Source organism: Bombina bombina, chromosome 3 (assembly GCF_027579735.1).
Source record: "Bombina bombina isolate aBomBom1 chromosome 3, aBomBom1.pri, whole genome shotgun sequence".
Classification (NCBI taxonomy): domain Eukaryota; kingdom Metazoa; phylum Chordata; class Amphibia; order Anura; family Bombinatoridae; genus Bombina; species Bombina bombina.
Window position 1 is genome coordinate 778,844,426 of NC_069501.1, and position 18,719 is coordinate 778,863,144.

Here is an 18,719-nt window from a genome sequence, read left to right on the forward strand (position 1 = left end):
CCGTTATGAGGCTGATTCCACAGTTATAATTAACTAGAAAGTCCATCTCCAGAACACAGGTTCATATAATGGTGTTCAGTGAATGGTTGTTTAAGCTATAAGTAACGGATGACAAGACCTAATTAGCCATGAGAGGGAACTGGAAGTTCCAGCAATGCTTTAAGGCATCTTAAAATATAATTGTGCATATATAGAGACATGTGTATAGTTACACTCTGCATATTCTGTGTGCTCACTTTTTTTTAATGAAAATGAATTACCACATCAGTTTAATAAAAAGAATCCTGGAAAGCTTTGCTTCACTTTGAAAATATAACCATGTAAGCATAACACAAATAAACATAAAAGACAAGGTTTTAACATATTCTAAAAAAAAAGAGGCTGCACCAAAACCCAGAAGGCCTCATGGTCTCATATCTATGCAGTAATTCTGTTAGGCAGGGCCTTTCTACACATTAAAGCAAGGAGAGGGATTCTGCCCTTAATATTTTTAATTATGATAAGAATTTGATTTAATATTATATGTTGCTATCTATCTATCTATCCATCTATATCTATCTATCTATCTATCTATCTATCTATCTATCTATCTCTCTCTCTCTCTCTCTCTCTCTCTCTCTCTCTCTCTCTCTATATATATATATATATATATATATATATATATATATATATATATATATATATATATTCCACAAAAAGGACTTATTTTAATAGCAAATTAAAGGGACATTAAAGGGACACATCCACATTGCTATAAATAATTCAGTGTATATAGAGTAAATTGTGTCTTCAAGTTGGTGTTTAGAGGGACATTAAATTGACACTCATAAATATTTTCTTCATTTAACCTAAAAGAAGGCATTTGAAAATGTTTTACAGTTTACTATTTTTTACACGTGTTCCTGTCATAAATAAACCACAATTTTCTTGTTAGCTTTAAGAAGGGGGGGCTCTCTCCATTAGTAAAGTCGTGGGACCTGCACCTCTCAACCAGTGAGTATTACCAGAAAGTACATGATGATAATATTGTACTTATTTAATTTTCGATTTAAAACAGATTTTTCCTGGAAAAACATATTTTCAATATGTTTAAAACTTGCACTTTTATATGCATATTAGATATTTGTTTTTTCAGTACAGAGTACATTTACAACAGGCCCTGCTAATAGAGGTTCATTGAGAGGAGCAGCTCAAGAACAGGTGATATCACAGAAATGAAGAGAACCCTAAAAATCTATGCAAATATTTGTGTATTTCTTTAAAATGTGAATCAGACTTTTTGAATTGCATGTGCAAATCAGAAATAACCAGTTCATGAAAGAACATAAAAAAACAACTAAAAAATGTCCCATGATGCTCCAGGATAGAAAACCTTAAAATCTATTAAAAAAGAAGATGAGTCTTTACTTCTCAATATCGTTATAATTGTATTATATTGTACTGTAAGTGGATTGTGATTTACACCATGAGAAAACATTTCCAGAATTCATGTTTAACAAAATGACATAGCAGATAATTGAAATTTATTTGCAATTTTCAAAGTACAATAAACACAATTCTCCTTTCCTTTCATTAATAACCGCACGACTAATGCATAACAATCCCTCTGCAGCTTTTACAAGCAAACTTGAGCTGCTGTGTTGTAATAGCTGAAAAAGTTAATGTAGCTTGAACAAGGTTCCTAATTGTCCCTGTCTCTGTCATATTTGTCTACTTGAGTGGTCCTAAATACCACAGCGATTAATTACTGCAGAGCAGGTATTACAAGATGTTATCATACTTCCCTGGCTGTCTGGGTGAATGAAGAGAAGCAGGAGATTGTTACAGTGTTTCATCTTTGCACTTCCTGTAAGGCAGTTTAACCAGAAGATTTAATGTGTCAAAGTTAACTGCGTTCCCTCGTAGATATTCACGTTCTAATTAAAGATTAAGGAACACAATATATTACACCGTGATTTGTCATACATGGCTTGTTAAATAGTAAGCCTGTTGGGATTCCCAAACATTTCATAAACATATTTTATGGTTTTATATAAGAACATGACACATTTTAGCATGGGTTTTCTATCATTTAATTAGCTACTCACATGCTATGGGCAATCTAGCACATGATATGGGATTTTTTTTAATTATTATATCTTAACTAATAGGCTATACACTATATGCTATGTGTATATACCAAATAGTATGTATTTACTATACCACTAATTAATATTATAACAGTATATAAATACTGTGTATATATATATATATATATATATATACTGTATATATATATATATATATATATATATATATATATACATATATATATATATATATACTGTATATATATATATAAACACACATTTTATATTTATCTATCTGTCTGTCTATCATATTGGTATTAAAGTTCAGCTACAATGCATTTTATTTTTAAGTACAAATAACTATATAATATAGCCAATATGATTGATTTTTATCATTTTTGAATGAATTATTGGGCTTTAGATGTCCTAGAGTTCCCTTACTTCTAGAGGGTATGATATACTGCAATATAAGTTAAGACCTTGGAAGAATGGCTTTGAAACTTGTATGCCAAATTCATTAGTATATCTATTTATCTAAAACTGTTTTGATGATATGATATGCTTTGCAATAGCATTACAACATGAATTTACATTAAGTAATGCAGACATACAGATAAAGAAATGGTTATCTAGTGTAAGAGCAAAGATGCACACATATTTTTTATGTGATGTTAAAACCAGATTAATTAGACAATTGGTCACTGTCCATTTTATTTGAACTACCTTGTCATGTATTAAAGGGAATATGACAACCCTAATCTGCTATTGTGTATTTTGTGACAGGATAAGGATTCCATTAAAGTAATATGGTGCAATATTGAAGGTAAATTCAAGTTTCATGATTCATATAGAGCACACCATTTTAAACAACTTTCAAATTCACTTCCTTTATCTATGTGTCTTTTTATATGCACACTTTCTGATGTACCATATCCTACTTAGCATGTGCAAGATTCACTTGATATACATATATGCATTTCTTGATTGGCTGATCGCTGTCACATGATGCATTAGGAAGGAAATGTAATCTAACTTTGACATTTGTTAGAACAATCTACTACTCAATTGAACTAAGTGCTTTTGCATTGTTTCTTTATTATTCATTTATTGATTATGATATTCTAATGTGTTTAGTGTTCCTTTAAAATGGGTTTGCAGTATGGATGTAAGGTTGAACATTATATTTTTTCTAATTAATTAAAAATCAAGCTGTATTCTATTGCTGTATCTAAATGTGATCTATAATGGTGTTTCTTTTGGACATTGATGTCATTATTTTAAGTAGGTACAAATTGAAAAGTAAAAAAAAATCTTCCACGCAGTCTTCATTTGTTGTCTCTGCACTAAATGATTGATGGCAAATACATATGTACCATCAAAAAACATGGCTGGGAAGTCAGCTATTTGTAAAGCTTGACCAATTAGGTAACAAAATAAGTTAGACAAGTGATACCTCAAGTAACCTCAAAAGGCCAGATTTTAAGTATTCCTCTGCTTTATCTTATGGTTTATTTTCTAGAGATTGATTCATACATGTTCATATAGAGAATAATGTAAAAAATAAACAATAGCAAACAATAGAACGGTCACTAAAGCTTTATAGACCCCCCAACAAAACAAAATCTATTACTATTTCAATTCTAAACTATGTTCACAATTGTTGCTTATCAGTTCAGTGGTTATGAACTCAAATAGTTGCATATGAAAATGAGCTTTAACTTTACCTATATATAATATTATCAAGTTCTTCCTTAAAACCTTCTTTTGGTTAAAGATCATTCTGCCCATATTTTTAGGGTAGAGAGCTATCTCTTCTTAGCAATGTTTCTATGAATTTTAAGATCTAAGTAATTGCAGGATTCCACAGTCTGTGCAAATTGGTTCCTATAGGCATGGAGTAGCAGGAACCTTTTCAAAATTAACACCCTAAGTGTTTGATGCCATCTATCTCAGTTCACGTGTATTTCAAAACACACAGAGGATATGCAGCGACATTGTTCCTGTGGGATAAGCCTGTACCACGTTTAAAAAAAGAGCTATGATTTTCATTATGTCCTGTGAAAGGCGCTGTGTTAATCTGTTGCACCATGACAGTGTTACTATCTTTTAGTGCTTATTTTCAGTGACTGGGAATGCAAATTTAAGTGCAGCATTTGATTTCAAGGAGCTTTTCATATTTTTTAAGGAGATTCAACGTCAGATTTTTATCAAGAAAATGAGATTGTGCTGAGTGCCAAAGTCATATTTATCTTTTTCTGTTTAAAAATTATTTATGCCACATCTGATTTCAAGTGACCTAGCTCTCCACAAAAAAGCATGCTTAGCATGAAAGTGTTTTTATGTTCTATGATATCAACTTTTAAACTAATTCCAATGTTCTAATTTTCTTTTTTTTTTCATGCTGTGCTCGAAGTCTGTTCAGAGTTATGAACTCTACAAATGTTATTTGATAATCCTTTTCCTTAAAATGCTATAAAATAAATCTAGAATAACAACATGTGCTCTGCATATTTTCAAATGTAAGAAAATAAAAATATTCTTTCACTCTGCTGTATAGTAAAATGTGTATCATTCATTATTTTATGGTGTGGGGTGTTTTGATTTTCCAAGTATTTTTTTTTATTTTCAGAATCTTTCAATAACATCTTTTATTAATATTGCAGAAAACATTTCCTTAGAGTTTCATTTGAATATACTTAAACATACTGACATGTCCTGTGACTCTATATATCCTGTGCTTTTGTTCAACGTATAGTCACATACACACCACTATATACAGAGCAGACTTTTTTTTTAGAATGTATATTTGTTGTCAGTTGGCATTTCATATGCAAAGCATGTATCAGCCACAACGAGGCTATCTCCAAAAGCAGTCATTCCGAAACCTGATCCTGGAGAAAGTGCAGACTAAATAAAATTTCATTTTGTCTTGGCCTCCCGCAGAGCATGGGACTGCTTTGTTTCAGCCAACAGAAGCAGCAAGCCAGAAAGGTATGTCCTGTTTTGCATGGCCGATGTGTGACTTGAGGATCGCAATCATGCTGTTCATGCTTCCAGGACTCGACATCAAGTCCATATCCTGTGCTTTCTTTTTGTTTTACTTTCCATTTGCTCTCCTGTGCAGACGGCAGTCTACCTGCTAGGGAGAGCTGTGACAGACTGCTGCACCATTGTTTGCTTTGGCATATGTCTAATAGCTGAATAATTGCTTGGGATGTTGTTTTTCTGCCGTTGTTTCACTTTACCTTTTTATGCTATGTCTTTACGTCTCTCCTTTTTATTGCTAGATGATTAAAGCAACCACTTCCTAAAATAAAAAATATTTATACATACATATATATATATATATATATATATATATATAACCGTTAGTAAGAAAAAACATGTTAAATAACAATACAATATATACTTTGATTATTTGTATTTAATATATTGTGGATATTTAGTAAAAAGATACATTATAAATACAATGAAATATGTCTGAAGAAAATGTGTTTTATAATATTGTTTGTGAGTTTTAAAATGTAATTAAGTCTTGCCCTGATAATGTATATTAGACTGTAAACATTTATATTGTTTTATAATAAATATGCTTCATGTATTAAAAATACTAATCATTATGTATGTTTGTGTGTTTCTGTATTATCTATCTATCTATCTATCTATCTATCTATCTATCTATCTATCATATATTATCTATCTATCTATATATCAATCATCTATCTATCTATCTATCTATCTATCTATCTATCTATCTATCTATCATCTATCATCTATATATCTATCTATTTATCTATCTATCTATCTATCTATCTATCTATCTATCTATCTAGCTATCTCTCGCTCTATCTATCTATCTATCTATAATCTATCTATCTATCTATCTATCTATTTATCTATCTATCATCTATTATCTGTCTATCTTATCTATCTGAGTTTATAGAAGAATAATAATATGAGATGATGTGGTCACATTTTTACATTAAACATTTTCAATTTTTGGAATTGCCATGGATAAGTTTTAGTTTCACAGTGTTTAAGTATGTTAAGAGGCACTAGTCAGAAAGTCCATAAAAAATCTATGCTACAGCAATCATTTGAGACTGGTATAAAAAAAATAATAATAATAAAAAAAAAGCAAATAAGGCAAATTAATATATTTGCTTTCTTTTTTCCTATATACTGTATCTATAAAATTATAGATTGACAATTTAATTAAAGAACCAAAGTATTATTTAAAATAAAAAAATAATTGACTGCAAATGGAAAGTTTCATTTTATATGTTTATATATATTTTGCACACACCATGCATTTTGCACAGCAGATATACTTATTTCATTTACAGAATTCAGAATTTAAAGGGACAGTCTAGGCCAAAATAAACTTTCATGATTCAAATAGAGCATGTAATTTTAAACAATTTTCCAATTTACTTTTATCACCAATTTTGCTTTGTTCTCTTCGTATTCTTAGTTGAAAGCTTAACCTAGGAGGTTCATATGCTAATTTCTTAGACCTTGAAGGCCACCTCTTTTCAGAATGCATTTTAACAGTTTTTCACCACTAGAGGGTGTTAGTTCATGTATTTCATATAGATAACACTGTGTTCGTGAACGTGAAGTTATCTGGGAGCAGGCACTGATTGGCTAAACTGCAAGTCTGTCAAAAGAACTGAAATAAAGGGGCAGTTTGTAGAGGCTTAGATAAAAGATAATCACAGAGGTTAAAAGTATATTTATATAACTGTGTTGGTCATGCAAAACTGGGGGATGGTTAATAAAGGGATTATCTATCTTTTTAAACAATAAAAATTCTGGTGTAGACTGTCCCTTTAATGGTACAATGCATTTAATTTATACTTAATAACATCCAATTCTTTCATTTTTATAAACGCAGATGTTGCATGTGTTGACCCTTGTTATTGTGTTGCATGTGTTGGCCCTTGTTATTTTGTTGCATGTGTTGGCCCTTGTTATTACTCTCCTATATTACTTGTTTGTTAAATGCACAATTATATTACACAAAAACAATATATAAAATTGACCTGTGCTATCAACAGGGCTTGGCAAGTCCCATAAGCCAAGGTTACAAATTGCCTAAAATATTAGTTTTGGCTCCTCCTGTATCCCTTACTGTCCATATAGCTATACAAATAATTTTTTTAACTCTTGAAAAATGTGTCTTGCTTTTCAATATATAAGATGGATCTTAAAAACTTTGTTGGTCTCTGACTTAAATACTGTATCTTTGTAAAATTTTGTTCTTTATCTTAGTTTACTTTGTAAAGTTGGTTCAAACTTAACAGCTGGATTTAACTTTCTTGATCTTGATCTTGATCTTCTTGATCTTAGAGTTTCACATTTGATAAAATGAAGACTTTGCCAAATTAATAAGGAACATATGCATTGTGATATGTGTTATTTAATATAACCTGGACAGCTTGCCCTGTTTTTATACTGATATAAAATATACCAGGATTACTATAGCCATGAATATATATATATATATATATATATATATATATATATATATATATATATATATATATATATATATATATATATATAAATAAATAAAATATTTGTGAGTATTATGCATTTTCTGCTATGCTTTACCATAATGTTGCCCTTAGTTCAAAACACAAAAAACATGCAACTTATATTAAATTAATGACCACTGTGAAGTTTAGTAACCATATAATCAAGCAAACAATTATATAGTGTTCTGGTATTTTCGCCCCAAAAATACAGATTTTTCTCTTTTTCTTATTTTTTTTATTTTATTTTAAATTATATTTATCTTTCACAAATATACAAATCATAAAACCTTGGCAATAGGCACAGAATATCTACAAATATATAATAAGCAAATACACATCTGTAAACTTAATTGGCTGAAATACTTTGCTATAACTTTATTTTACTTTTACAAAAATAGTTTAAAAATGAATAATAGAATTTCCTTTTGAGATATTTATTTGCACACTATTAACACATGTGTGAACTATGCAAACATTTTAGAAAAAGCATAGTCTACAGCAAGTAAGGTGTTGCAGGCCTCATTTTGTAAAATGTCAAAAACTTTATTAAGCTAAAGTAAAAGACCAGCAATAGTATACTAAGCATACTCACTTGTCACTTTTTTTTTTAATATTACTTTCCTGAAACAGTAACTGATCTTCTTCTTCTTTTCTGGACATCATTTAATCATTTTACTTGACGATTAAAGCACTCACTGCAAAAAAAAAAAAAAAGTAAATGTTTGGTGAATGAATGAGACACAGTGGAAAATTCTTCTCTAATTAATTTACTAATGTTATGGAAACTTCAAACACAGGATGTTATTGAAATGACATAAAAAAATTAGCAACTCATGTTCTTTTAGCACCTTCTAAGTTGTGAAAGGTGCACGTGCATAAGCATTTTTCTTGAAATATATTAATTACTTCAAGGGATGATTACTATATAATGTGCATTAGGGCAACCTGTTAAAACACCCATATAACACACTAAATAAAACTGCCTCCTTGCATTAAATCCTCTACATCCTTGCCTTGCGGATACACAATTTATAATGTTCTGGCACTTTCTGGTGGTTTGCCAGAGAGGAGAACTCCAGGACATTAATTTTCCCAGGTGTGTAATATTTCCTGGCTGAAGCTAAAGTTGGCTATTTGGCTATACTAAGTTTATACCTACAAGTGAGTTATTGATACTCTAAGGTATAGGTTTATGAAACTTGGACCATAAATGTTTACCAGAAAGCTAGTTAGGCAGATTCCGTATAAGAGATCTAATATTTAAGAAATAGTTCACAGAGTTGCTTAAAACATTGTGGGTCAATGATGCTACACATTTGATAAATATTTGATATTCTAATCTAGTAAACTGACTTATTTAATTATCTCTGCCTTAACTTTTTGGCTATTTCTAGCAAGGCTGTTGACTGTATTTAAAAAATATATGCATTGAAGAGTTTCCTTTGGCCAGTTGGGATGTACTTTTTAATATAATTCAGTACTTGTGATAAATAATGATCACACTAGAACTCTCTTTCTAATTGAATCTACATTTGTACACGTCTGACTAAAATTGCCTAAACTAGACTAGAAAGTCAGTAAAAATATAGATTTATTATAGATACCGGATAAAAAGTCCTTAGCAGAAGCAGATTGTTCATTGCTGAAGATATCTGTCTAGTGAATAAAAGGGGCATTGTCCTGTATATCTATCTCCACTTTCTGTCATTTTAAATAGCTGGTTTACCCTGTTGAAACTCTCAACTATACTGAAAAATATGAATACTACTGTATTTTCTATATAAAAGCTATGTAAACAAGACACTTCAACAGATATCAACCTCCAAGTGAGTTGGGGAGTTAGAACGAGCAATTGGAAATTACAATTTTAAATACCTAAGCTTTGTGTACAAGTGTAGAAGAAGATCTGTTTTTTTCAGCAAGTTCAACCCATTTGAATGGGTATGTTCTTAAGAACAATGAGCAAAAAAGAGCTAATTTAAATTCTAAAATAATGGAGCAAAGTTCCATGCATTAAATACTATGCAGCTTTTATAAGCAGTTATTTGAAACAAATTGAGCTAGATTCCAGGGTAGTGCGCTAACACAGCTTAAGTAAAATCAATAGTACTCTTATTCTTGAGCTCATATTATAAGTTGAAAGTAAACGTTATCCTTCAAGCAAAAGCCTTAGGTGTTCTAGCATCTGGAGGTCTGATAGCGCTGTTGTGCTAAATCCCTCTATAATAGAAGCACAAGGCAGGCACTCTCTGGATTTTTTTTTTTTAAACATTTATTTATAATCAGCACAATATACATTAGCATATCTTCATAATCCATAATAATACATATACTGAAAAAAAGAAGATACATGAGGCAGTACAATTCAGATGTATATGAAGGAATAAACATATACAGTATATTACAATATTCCTTATGACAAATTATTTGTAACAAAAACAAAAAAGGAAATCAATTCTCGACTAATGCCATATATTCAGGGCTCGGCATATAAGCTAAGAAAAAATAATATTTGTAAAGCTTCAATGTTGATAGACATAGTGTGTACATTGTGCTGTACTTCTTTTCCCCAAAACATACTAAATACAATAAAGTAATATAAAAAAGGGGGGTTTGTCCCCCCTCACTCCCCCTCTATCCTAGATAACTAACACCAAGCTGAGGGAAAAATATTACTCAGGACCAAAGTCTCAAAAATATTGGTCTTATGGAATTGTTTTGTCAAAGCATATTGGATACTAATAGGGTGCAGTAAAATAATATTAAGCCATTTATTAAAGAAATTTTGCACCTGTTTGGAGGATGATACAAGAGTATTAAGCTGTTCAAACATAATTTGAGAATGCATTGCTTGTTTGAATGCCTCAGTTGATAGTGCTGATTTTTTTTCTAGTTCCTAAGAATTAAATTGCATCCTATCATAATAGCAGTGTTAATTGGTTAAAAAAATATTATGGTGTGTCCTGAGAATAAGAAGAAAATATGATGTGGTTCTAGAATAATTCTCTCATCAAGTATCTTGTTAAGCCAGTAAACCACCTTTAGTAAGAACTGTTTGATTTTTGGACACAACCAGAAGCAATGAAGTACATCAGCAGAAGCTCCATTACATTGGAAGCAGTTACTTATTCTATCTTCTGTCCATTTAGCTAATTTTAGCAATTTTATATATTATATTATTATTTAACTTTATGTGTGATTCTTTCCAAACACATGAGAGGGGTGCATCCTTCACCCACTTGATGCTTGCTTTAATATTCTCTAGTCTTATCTCTTGAAAATAGGTCGTCCATTTTGACAGTACTAATTCTAGACCTAGTTGTCCCTGCTTAGCTAATAATATTTTATACATCAATGAGATAGTATGTATACAAGCCCAATGTAAAGTGATACAATCACCTAATTATCCAAATTGGCTAAGCTCTTTTCTTATGTCTTTATATCCTCCTATATAGTGTCTAAGTTGTAAATAAGCATAGAAATTTTTACTAGAAAGGTTATATTCTTGTGAGATAGAGTTAAAGGTTCTTATTTTATTAAAACTTGTGTTACATATACCAGGCCCTTTTGATCCAAGTTCTAAATATTTCGGAGTGTAAACCAGGCAAGAAGATAGGATTACCTCGGATAGGTAAATAAGAGGATATATGATAATCTATGTTGAGTTCTATGCAAAGTTTTTGCCATGCTAAAATAATATTTTGAAATACAAGCTGGTTTTTAACATTTACTGGGACCTGTGGTGCAGGACAATGAATAATGGCTTTGAGTAAAAATGGAGATACCAAATTCTCCTCAATTTGAAGATTGGTAAAATAATTCCTGTCTGTGATCAAATCAACTGCAAATCACGCAAGTTTTCTAATATTATACAACTTTATGTTGGGGAGGGATAAACCACCGTATTCTGGAAGTTGATGTAATTTAGTTATAGATAGGCAGTGTCTTTTCCCGCTCCAGACAAAGGTAGTACAGTCTTTATTAAAGTACTTTATATCTTTATTAGTGATAAAAAAATGGGAGGTTCTGTAAGATGTATACTAACTGGGGAAAGAGGATCTTTTTCATTATCATTACTTTAGCTGAGAATGAAATTGGGAATGTCGACCATCTTTGCATTTTCTTGGCAGCAATTACAAAGAAATCTGAATAATTAATATTTTACCAGACATTTGGATCTCTATGTAAATTAATTCCCAAGTATTTGATAATCTTAACTTATTTGAATGGAAAGATTGAAAGATATAACTTTATGTTGACCCCCAAGATCTATTCCTTTATTAAATCTTCCCTAAGTAATATAGCTAGAGGTTCTATGGCAACATTTAATAAAAGGGCGGACAGGGGGCATCCCTGCCTTATTCCTTTCTGCAAAGAAAACCACGATTTTAAGCTACCATTCACTAGAATAGATGATGTTGGGAATTTGTAAAAAGATTTAACAAAAGTAACAAAATTCCAGTGAAAACCAAATTTATCAAGGGAAGTGTATAAATGGTCCCATATTACTGAGTCAAAAGCTTTCTCAGCATTGGCTGTCAAGAGAGCAAAGTCTTGTTTTATGTGAGATTTGTTTCTGTGGAGCCTGTTCCACAGATATTCTAGCATTGTGGTAACTCTACGTATATTTTTAATTGAAGATCTACCAGGCATAAAGCCCGTTTGATCCTCATGTATGATTTGTTTTATACCAGGCTTAAGTCTATTTGCCATGATGGCGGTGAGTAATTTATAATCTACATTTAGTAGCCAGATAGGTCTATAAGATCCTGGATCCATAGGATGCTTATCTTTTTTTAATATAAGGGTGACAAACGATGCTGAGAAATATCTGGACATTTCTTTTTACTCAATAAAATACTCATTAAACAACCTGGTTAGTATACCAGCAATATCACTTTTCAATATCTTATAAAATTCTGATGGTAGTCGGTCAGGTCCTGGTGCTTTATTTCATTTAACACAGTCTATTGCATCAAGTACTTCCTCTTTAGTAATGGGAACATTAAGAGTATCCAGAAAAGCATTAGACATTCTTGGAGGATTAATTCTATTCCAAAATGTATTCTTATTTTCTATATTAATTTCTTTTGATGCGTAGATATTTTGAAAATATTTTAAAAAGACCTTCTTTATATTTATCCTGACCATCTATAATAGCTTCAATTATATTATTATTCTTTCTGGCTTTATCTAATCTAGCCAAATATCTAGAAGATTTACCAAACTGTCCTTTGAATATTGCATTTGTTCTCATTTCTTCACAAAACATTTTTTCTTTTATAAAGAGATCTCGTTCCTGTTTAGCTCTCTGATATTTGTCCCATAATATTCTGGAAGTGTTGTTTATATAATTCTTGAATGCATTACTAACCTGGTTTTCCTGCTATATTTCCCGGGCTTTAAACTTTTTTGTTTTTGTTTAATCATGTAAGCTTTAATCTCACTTCTGAGCTATGCATTGGCAGCTTCTCAGTATATTTCTGTTTTATCCTGATACTCCATGTTAAAGAATTGATAATCTCTCCATTTTTGCACAAACCAATTAGTAAATTTACTATCTTGAATTAAAAATTTGGGGAACATTTTTTTATTAGAAGCTCCCATAATACATGCCCTACGTGGTATATCTAGGGAAATAATTGCATGGTCAGAAATAGCTATATCAAATATTTGTACTTTAGCAGCTATAGATAACATAGAGCTAGAGATTAAAAAGAAATCAATTCTAGAATAGATCATGATCTGGGAATTTAATATGCCACAGGTCATGAACTTTAAGGCTCTTACAAATTTGAAAGAATAATTTAGATTTTTGGTTCGAAAAAAAGGTCTTCTTGGGGGTACATTTATCTAGCAGAGATGATGGAATTAAGTTAAAATCTCCCGCTAAAATTAGATTTTGCCCTATATACTGGGATAGATAGGTGGTAAGTTTATTCCAGAAGTCTGTATCTGCTTTATTCAGACCATATATATTACAGAAAATGTATTTAACTCCTTCTATCTCAACTTCAACAAGTATCCATCTATATTCAGTATCTATATCTTGTTTCAACAATTTATATGTAAAACTTTTATTAAATAAGAAAGCCACACCTGTTTTCCTTTTATAGCTTTATGACGTGATTACTTTACCTACCCATTTAGTCTTATGTTTATTTACTCATCCAATTTTAGGTGGGTTTCTTGTATGAGAACTATATCAGGTTTATTTTTACCTAGCTGCCTAAGGATAAGCTTCCTTTTAATCTGGCACGTTATACCCCCTATATTCAAAGAAAGACATTTAACATTTTCCTTCATTTATCTCCACCTCATTTGTATATAAGTTTGAGGAAGAGGAGGAGGGGGAGAGAAAAAAAAAAAACAACAACAAAAAAAACATTCAACAAAGTAAGTGAATGAAAATCTGCAATCAAAAATAAAAACAAAACCTAGTGTAACAATCAGCAACGCCATCAAATATCACTTTTTGTCATACTATATTGGAGAGGTATTAAAATTAAAGAGTGAAATATTTATCTTCCTGAAATACTCTCTAGGTTCTCTCTCATTAGTCAAGGTGTAAGTAACATCATTGTCATCTATTATTATTTTGGCAGGGTATAGGAGTCTAGCCTTGTAACCAGCATTAATTAGTTTTGTGCAGAAAGGAGCCATCTCCTTCCTCCTTTGGGCTGTGTCACTTGAGTAATCCTGGAAGAGAAGGTTTTGGCTTCCCCTATCAGAGCTGTGCCCAATTTTCTATATGATCTCAAGATGGTCATTTTATCTTGATAGTTCTGAAATTTAATCATTATTGGTCTGTGTAAATTCTTCCCTGCTGTGTTTTTTTTTTTTTTTTTGGGGGGGGGGGGGTATTCTATGAGCACTCTCAACACAGAGAGTAATATTTTGCTGCTGGACACCTAATGTTTGGGGGAGCAATATGGACGCAAAATGTAGTAAATCTGCAAAATCATTAGTTTCTGAGAGGCCAATAACTTTCAAGTTATTTTACCTAGATCAGTCTTCTAGCTCTGCAAGCCAAGCTTTTAATACTTTAATATTGTTAGTTTGTTCTGTAGCTATCTGTGTTTGGTTATTTAAGACATCTTCTACCTCAGAAACTCTATTTTCGACTCCTTTAAGTCAAGCGGAAAACTATATTATCTCTACCGTTGGGTTAGCCATTTGTGTTTGTAATAGCTCAAATTGAGGTAGAAAAATCTCAGATAGTTGACTAGCTAATGGTTGTGATTCAACCCTAGATATTGCGGGTTCCCTAACGCTTTCAGAGGGGACATCTAAGATGCAATTTTTTTTGTCCTTCTGTTTAACAAGCATGGTTGGTGAACTAAATTTAGAGGAAGTAATAAATCTTTCCATGTGCAATAGACAAATATTTTTCCTCTACCTAATCTGGAAGTGCATAAGTGATAATACAACAAAAAAAACAACAAATAATATACTTTGTGAAGTGTCTACTGCGTGCATCTTAAACACTAAAATGTTAAAGTAGCTGGATATGCTGCATTCAAGTGAAAAACAAGTTTTTTTTTTCTTTTTATTAATATTAATGATATATAATAGTGTAAGAGGTGGAATGTATCCTGTGACACGGATGACACACTATACGGTGCCCTATATATAGGGAACAAGAAAACATGAAAATAAAATCAAAAGTGAAGAAAAAAAGAGGAGAGAAAAAACAAAAACAACCTGTCTTTTAATATACAGTATATTATATCAATCTAGCTGTTATTAAGTCACGTTCAGCCTACAAAAAGGCAGGAAAAAAGGAAAAAAACTGCCTAATAACTTTATGCAAATCCCATTTCAGAAAAACCGATTAGATATAACTATAAACCTGTCTGTAAATCCAATCTAATTTAAAGATATACAATGTATAAGGGTATATGTAGCAAGATATAGACAATATATAAATATGGTAAATTGGGGGAGACCTTAGGAATACTCCTATATCTTAGGTATACACATAAGGTGGTACTGATGAGCTGTTCCACTTTAATACCATAAAGGTGTATATATTACAGTTTCTCTTGTCTCCTTTTCAAAACGCAACATATGGCAGGAAGTCCACTTTAATAAATAATCACATAGAGCAACAAGGTAGAGTGATCCTTACAGACTGTAATTATTAGAATTTAACGTTTGCTGTGAAGCCAAGTAGTAATAGCAGACAGTCAACTTATGTTGATATAGCACACAGTGTGCAGTTCCTTACTCCTGGCAACATACACATGCAAAAATAACACACAGCATGTAGTTCCTTATTCCTGACAACATACATGTGTAAATATAGCATGCAGCAGGCCTTTCCTTATTTCGGACACATACATATAGAGGAGTCAACACAGTGGGTCACAACCTTGGTAAGCAGGTTCAAATATGCGCAGTGCAGTGCTGAGACATACAGCAAGAATGACAAGATACTTGAGATTTGCAGTTAGGTTCCAGATAAATGTGTCCCATTGGGGATATAGTCCCATCAGCTCTCTTTTGCTGCACCTCCTCTGTATTGGCTCCTGTGCTTCTCCCTTGGACCCAGGGCTGTGATGCCTTTACCGGGAGCTTGTGTATGATAAACTTGGCTGCAGTCAAATATGCATGTGTCTAACTCTCGCCAACTTCAACAAAGGTTACCTTATCTGACCAGATCTATACCCTAGGTAACATTACCACACCACATTGGGTATAGTCCTAAAGAGTAGATGCTTGCGGCATCACTGAATTGTGACCCTGGCGATGGAGCCCATATCTTGGCTCTTGTGGACTTCATGGTCAGGCCTCAAAGTGTACGCAGCCGGCTCCCTAGGATGCAATCCCGGCACCGACAATGGGAGCAAAGACCAAGGAGATAGATGTCAGCGAGCTCTCCAGACACTACGCTAGACTCGGCGTGCTCTGCTTAGCTCCTCCTACCGGAAGTCCCTCTCTGTATTTTTTAATTTACATACTTTTATTTGTTCAGCATGATGTTTTGGGTATATCACCTCTTCAGTTGTGTTTCTATTGAATGTTTATATGCTGGCACCCTGGTGGAAGTTATTGGAGATGAGAGTACACATTCGTGTTGATACTATTCTTTTTTTCCATTGACTTGTGCGCTATTTTAGAGCATATAGTACAGTGTCCCTTTAAGCTTAACTTTTTTTAATAATAAAGGACAGAATATTATATATGTGGAAATATTCTACTTTTCATAATGGAAATTTATAAGACCTTCTCAGTTTAGCGGATTCCCAAAATAGACTTTTAAATGAAAATAGCTGTAAGTCAAACTTTCCCCCCCAAAAAAGGTATGTCCCTCCCACAAGAAAAAAAAATAAAGTTATATTGCATTATTTGTTTTTAAAAGTGTTTTCCTATTTTTATGAACAGTGCCTTGTGATTGTATTGCAATAGTCTTTCACACACAATTATTGGACAAATGTATTATTTATTTATTTTATTTGATGGGAGTAACATACAACTTCCAAAATTCAACACAGTATAATTTTATGTTACTTGCATGGTTTCTGAAGGACATTTTGATTGTAAAACTCAAAAGCCTATTTCCATGCAAAAATATTTATGTGCCCCTTGTATAACCAATGTAAAATAAAACACAAGATAAATGGTGCCTCCTAGTGTAATAGGTCCAATAGTGTTTCTCCACCAAATATCACCCTTGTGAAAATATACTCACAAAGGTTTATGCACTCAATGGTGCTTCTATAGCATGCTGAACTCTCTCAGTGTTTCAGCGCACTAACTCTCACCCAGCTCACCATTCTCTTCTCTGTAAGGGACAAATTAAGAAAAAAGGGGTTTCTCCTAGTGTAGATGAGACTGAAAATGGCCTTCACCAATAAACCCCCTATTAAAATGGTTCTCACAAAAATCCAAGCACTCGTTAGTGCTATTAATGGCTAACTGAGGAAACGGCGGCTAGAGCTGAGAAACACGTTGCATGTATTGTGTGTGATTACACTTGATATAATTTTTTTTAAAAATATTTTTAAAAAGTTTTATTAAAGGCAATGATTTGGATTGCAAGCAGCAGTTTGGAGTTCTGTTACAACATAGATTGGAGCCAAGACATCCGGTGTGCAGTGAGCTGGAACACTGAGATATTCCAGTCAGCCATTAATAGCACTGTGTGCTTGGATTTTTGTGAGAACCATTTTAATAGGGGGCTTATTGGTGAAGGCCATTTTCAGTCTCGTCCACACTAGGAAAATCCCATTAATTCAGAGAAGAGAATGGTGAGCTGGGTGAGACTCTGAGAGAGCTCGTCAGCATGCTATAGAAGCACCATTGAGTGCATAGACTTTTGTGAGTGTGTTTTCACAAGGGAGATATTTGGTGGAGGAACACTATTAGACCTATTACACTAGGAGGCACCCTTTCTGTTGTGCTTTATTTTACAGAGGTCATCTTGACATGAAGGTCATGAAAGGAGCACTACCTATTCTAGCAGTGTCCCATTTTAAGAAAAAAAAAAAAGAATATTAGGACATATATATGTGACTATTTATTGCGTAGAAATACTATTGAACTGTAAATAATAAATCAACATCCCTATTTTTACAATATATGATAACATTTATATGGTAAAACTGGCGCCCTTTAGAGATATACAATCAGTTAGTGATTATTTTTAACATCCTTGTATAACCAATGTTTACCATGGTAACATAATTCACCTTCAAATTTTATGAGACTGGATTTGTGGCTATACTGTACAATAATTGTTAACTTTTCCCTTTAACTTCAAAATCCCATTTTATAGAAAGAGGTGTTTTTTTTTAACAAAATGCCCTAATACCTTTCTAACTGTTCTGTTTTTTTAACAAATAAAATAATATTACTTGAAACAGAGGTATCAACTACTGTAAATAACTGATCCCAAATTTTTTAGTTATTAAAAAATCTCAGTAATGAAGATGACTATCTGAGACATGCCCATAATGTTTCTTTTTTGTGAATGTGGCACTATGATTAGTTTTGTTAGAGCCATAGCTTCAGAAACTATTGCAATTTTAAGATGATACCATTCAAAAGTATGCCAGTTAGGGTTTATGCCATGTTTACATTTGGGTTAGAGTAAGAGATGTGTTAG